This window comes from Condylura cristata, unplaced genomic scaffold (assembly GCF_000260355.1).
Source record: "Condylura cristata isolate star-nosed mole 26May11 unplaced genomic scaffold, ConCri1.0 scaffold00010, whole genome shotgun sequence".
Lineage (NCBI taxonomy): Eukaryota > Metazoa > Chordata > Mammalia > Eulipotyphla > Talpidae > Condylura > Condylura cristata.
The window spans coordinates 55,043,830-55,049,224 of NW_004567111.1; the positions used below are offsets into that span (position 1 = coordinate 55,043,830).

Below are 5,395 nucleotides of genomic sequence, written 5' to 3' on the forward strand. Positions count from 1 at the left end.
AAAAAAAAAAAAAACCTAAATATCACAGAGCCAGGGAAGTTATAACCAAGGAAGTCAATGAATATCAATATTCTTCAGAGAAGAAAAGTTCTCTCCCTGGGTCTTGTAAACCCCACTAAAATCAGTCCTGCATGGAGGCCAGTACTTTAATCCATTTTAACTGACTGCTCAATAGATACCTATATATGTCAGTGGAGTTCCGGGTATCAATAGATACCTATACATGTCAGGTCTAAAATGGCCAACATGGGATTTCTGGTTAGTGTTATTATTTAATTTTACTTAATATTTAACATAAAATATACTCTCTTAACCGTTTTTAACTGTAGTTCAGTTGGGTTAAGAACATTTTGCCAAGTTTAAAATGTTTACATTCACTAAACACACATGAGCCTTTGCTGCAGACCAGGTCAGAGGCACCTAGTCCCAACACTGTCAGGAGACATGGCCTCCAGTTCCACACTTGATCTTAGCTAAAAGGCCAGAAGTGATTACTCCACCTCTAATTTCAAACCCCTTTTCTTCACTGGGCTTGGAAGAGTGATGAGAAATGCCCGACCACCTCCTGGCTGAGAATACCAGTGTAAAGAGCTAATCCGGCTCAATTACCGAACTAGTAGTGATACCAAACTCTGGTCTCAGTTTCCCTCAGTCAGTAAAAAGAAACAGAGTTTGAGGAAAAGGAAAGTGGTTTTATTTGTGGACAAATGAGGAGGGCAGCAGACTCATGTTGAAATACCACCCTCCTGCTCTTTGGCAAGTTACTGGGCTATTTATACAATGTTAAACAAAGAAAAAGGGGAGATGGGCAAGAGTCTGCAAAGGGGAGGAATAAAAGTTAGTGCTGGGATGGAGACCAGTGGGCACCAGTCTTTATTTACACAAAGAGAAACAAAAATGGGGAATCAGCAAAAGTAATGGGGAGGGGGCAGGGGGCAGCACAGGGAGGAAGAGGAGTCCTTGCCCTGAGCTTTCTCACTATTTGCTTTTGTTTGGGATTCCTTTCCTTAAGCCTAAACCTGTCAAGAGAAGAGACACTGCAAGTAAAGGAGAGAAAAAAGTACATCCACAGTCAATTAAGAGCTCTGGGAAAACCAATTCCATAATAAATTTGTCAAAGGAGGCAAGTCCGCAAATGCTTATCTGAGAGCCCATTTACTGTATCAGTAGTTGAAAACCAGAAAGTCACTGACATGGAAGATAATGCACTTACATAATTCTTTCGCGCTTGATACCATTCAAGTTTTATGTAAATTAAACGATGAGTTGATTAATGACCGAAAGGTAAATAAGGATAATAAAACTCCATACACACATGGGTCACATTTTAGTTGTGTACTAAGCATAGTCTCTCTTCATTCATAAATACTCGCCTAGCTTGCTCAACCTGAAAATTTCCTATCCACCTGGGGAAAGGGTGAGGAAGAAGATACAGTATCCTGGAACTCTGCATACCTTATACTGGATCTCAAAATTCCTGCAGTGGTTCCATATTATCCCCTTAGCCTCACCTTCTATTATCTTAATTTAGTCAAACTCAACTATGAATCATTCTAGCTTGGCAGTTTCTGGAAGTTTCTTCTACGGAATGGTTTTACTCAGTGCCACCTCGAAACACCTTTAGCGCAGGTTCTGGAGTCAGTACCTCCACGTTCAAGTTCTGCTTCTCCGCAAGACTACACGATTTGGGGCACCCCACCTGATTTTCCTACGCCTCGTTTCCCTAGCTCTAAAACGGTCCTATAATATGATCCATTTGACAGGTATGATCTGGGGCTGTGGAGTCAACGCACGAAGCGCTCCCAGCACCGCTGCCTGGAACATGCACACGCAAGCCAGCGAATTTTCCTCCTGCAACCCCGAGTGCTCCCCTTCGAGGTCTGACACAAGCCATCTCCCCGACGACCCCATCAGAAGCGACCCCGGACGCCAACATAAGTCTGTGCGAGCACACCACCACAGGCTGCCAGGGGCTTTGCAAGTGTGCCATGTGGGAGCCCCCGCCCACACCCCTGCAGTGAGCTCCAGGCCAGCGCCCTGGGAGTGGGCCAAGGGGCGGCCGGACCCGGAACTGACCCGAGTGGGGGTTGCCCAAAGCGGACAGCGGGTCCCGGGTCTCCCGCCTCAGCCTGTGGGAGCTGCCAACACTCTGAGGCCCGTTTCCTGCTCAACTTGAGCAGACAGCGACTTGTGGCGGTGGAGGGCGGGCAGAGCAAGCACGATGTAAAAGGCTGAGTGGAAAACAGAGACTTCATAAACCGGCCTGCCGGGCGCCCGAGGTTGCCACTCTTCCAAGCTCAGTGAAGAAGAGGGACTTGGATCTGGACGCCGCGTCTCCAGGCACCGTCCAGGACTCCGCGCCCCCGCCCTCGGCCTGCTGCAGCTGCTCGCGCGCGCTCGGGCCTGGGGCCGCAGTCTCAGAGCTCGCGTCCGCCGCGCCCTACTGCGGCCTCTGCACGCGCCGGCCCAGATCCCTTCACGTCCGGACTGCAGCCCGTCGCTCGCCGACCGCGCACGACCAGGCCTTTACTTGGGCTAGGTCTTACCTCAGCCGGCGAGGTGTTAAGCGGTCGGAAGGGAAATGCGGGACCTCAACATGGCCGTCAGCAGCAGCCCCTCCTTGGACCCACCCCCACCGGGACCGCCCCCTCTCGGATGTAAGCCTTTCGCCCCTAGGCTCAGGCCCCGCCCCTAAATCCCGGCCCCCTCTAGGACCCGCCCACCACGGACCGCGCCCGCTGTAGGGCCCGCCCCTTTAAGGCTTAATGCCTTTGTGCCTTGGGGTAGGCCCCGCCCCCAAAAGCTCTCCCTCCCAATTTTCTACTCCCTTAGGGTGGTTGCTCTCAGTTCCCACTATATGGATTGTCTGCCTTGTAGACAGACTTCCCCCGGAGGCGCCAGAAAAAGGCTGGGGCTTGAGCAAATCTGAAGCCTGGCCCCAGTTAACTCTTGTTATGGGTTTCAAGGTTATTCTTTGAAATTACTACAGAAATCTGGACATAATTTCAAGCTTCCTCCTCTGATTCTCAACAATCTACACACGTCTTCCCAATTCCCTTCCCTTTAGCTGAAGTTAAATAAGGGTCCTATTTAGATAAACTAATAATTACTGTTTGATGACTTACAGGCTATATTCCCTTGATTTTTTTGTTACTTCCTTTGACTTAGCCAAATTCATGTTGAGAACACTTAGCCTGTTGAGAAAATATAATTTGGTAACAAGATCTTTTTTTTTTTAAATTTACTTAAAACCGGCCCTCCCTGGTGGCGCAGCGGGTTAAAGCACAGCACTGAGAATCTAAAGATGCTTCAGCCTGAGTTCGATTCCCGCCTGCCCCGGAGGTGACCACATGGTGTGGCAGACCTCTCCTGACCCGCCCGCTGCTCCCCTCAGCAGTGTACTTCGTCAATCTGCCTGTTCTGTTCCCCACTCTGTCTCTGGTGAAGCCTCTCACCGCCCCTGAGCCTCTGGCCTGTACCCCAGTTCTGTATGCACAAATAAATAAATCTTTTAAAAAAAAATTTACTTAAAACCAACAACAAAATTAAGAGTTTATAAGTGATATATCTGGAAGCAAATTTAGGTTCATAGGTGTAGTAGAGCAGGGTCCTTATCTCAGAAGGATCCTGCACTTTAATTTTTTTTGCTCAGTTTAATTATTTTATTACAATGTACCACAGTGTTCATAATTTATGAATAAGGAGCCCCCTGTTTTTCTTTTTGTAATGAGCCTTGCAAATTATGTGTCTTATCCAGCAGAAAGGGAGGTGAAGTGACCTTCATGGAAAGTGACATCAGTATGGTTGCTACCCAGGAGACTACCTGCTGGAAACTGTTCCGTGCTGAAGGATTGTTTGGCCATAGTGACCTGTGGACTGGACTTGTGCCTCTGTGGGTCGATTGGGAGTCAATCTGAAGATAATGTTTAATCCAAATAATGTCTTATTCTGAGAAAACATTCAAGTGGAAAGCTTTTTACTTTCTACTGTTTTTAAATGTAAAACACTGAAAATGAGTTTCACAAATAAAACAGAATAAAGGTTATTCAGAACTAAGGGAATATTTAAACAAAGCTAAAGGGTGTTTATTTGATAAATGTATTGCTATGGGGTACAGATTAGCCTAAAGTCTATAAAGACTTTTATCAAAGTTTCTTGTGTTAATTTCTTTTACCCAATATAAATACAATTATAAGAGATCCAGTAAATTTCTGTTTCCTCATTAAAGAAGAAAGATGGCAACAGTGACAGGTTTTAAAAGGAGTTGGAGCCTTACCTGGTGACGCAGCAGGTTAAGGCTCAGCAATGCTAACTAGCTAGAGCTGCTTCAGTGTGAGTTCCATCCCTGGCCCCTGAGGTGATCTACATGGTGCAGCGGAGCTCTCCTGTCTCACCTGCTGCTCCCCTCAGCTGTGTACTTTGTCAATCTGCCTGTTCTGCTCTCTACCCTGTCTCTGGTGAATCCTATGACCACCTCTGTACCTGTGGCCTGCACCCCAGTTCTGTATGCATACATAAATAAATCTTAAAAAAAAAAAAAAGAGTTGGCAGAGACCATGGAGCAAATAAAGATTCAGCACCAGCCACAGGAGTACACAGGGCCATGAGGACAGAGCACAACACATTAGAGTCAGTAAATTTAATAAGGTGGCTAGAAACAAGGTCATCTCAAACTTAGTAATATTCCATAAGCATTACTAACACCATAAATATCTACCAAAAAATTACAAAAAGAAGATGATCTCATCCACAGAAGCAACAAAATACCAACATAGAAGTAAACATTATGAGAATTGTATAAACCTTTACTAAGCCTAAACAAATAGAGAGCAATATATTCTCAGAATAAAAGGCTCAGTATTATAGAACTATTAATATCCCAGATTCATTTCTAGTTAAGATCATCATGCAATCTTAATCACAATCTCAGTTTTTTAATGGAGCACAACAAGCTAATTATAAAATTTTGATGGCAAGATATACCAACTCAGTTTTGAAATTCATAAATTGCTCTATCAGATTTAATGACGCATTATGAAATTGTGATCATTACACAGTTCTGGATTCAAAAGAGTTCAATGGGCCAGAGGTGTCCTGTCACAAACCCATACAGCAATTTAGCATATGTTATTGATAGTGTGTCAAGTCAGAGAGGAAAACATGAACATTTATATAATGATGCCTCACAAATATTTCCCAGCAGCTTCGTGGAGAATGACAGACCAAAGGTGACCTGTGCACTTTGGGGCTATTGGTAATAGAGAAAATATAAAACAACACAAGGCATTTACAGATAAATGTAAGTTGCTGCACAATCCACTTACTGTTTATGTTTTTAAAAGCATCAAAGAGCCTATTTTCTATAACTACAAATATTTTATAGGATAAAATCTGA

At 44.8% G+C, this 5,395-nt stretch overlaps 1 protein-coding gene across 1 annotated transcript in view; it reads right to left on the bottom strand.

Moving 5' to 3' along the window:
- The window catches only part of ESD (esterase D), a 35,359-nt gene extending 32,712 nt beyond the window's left edge, over positions 1 to 2,647 (bottom strand). The window contains exon 1 of the mRNA XM_004680259.2: positions 2,547 to 2,647. The gene's annotated coding sequence lies outside the window, so the exon portion shown is untranslated. The remainder of the gene's footprint in view (positions 1 to 2,546) is intronic.
- Positions 2,648 to 5,395: the final 2,748 nt, after the last annotated feature.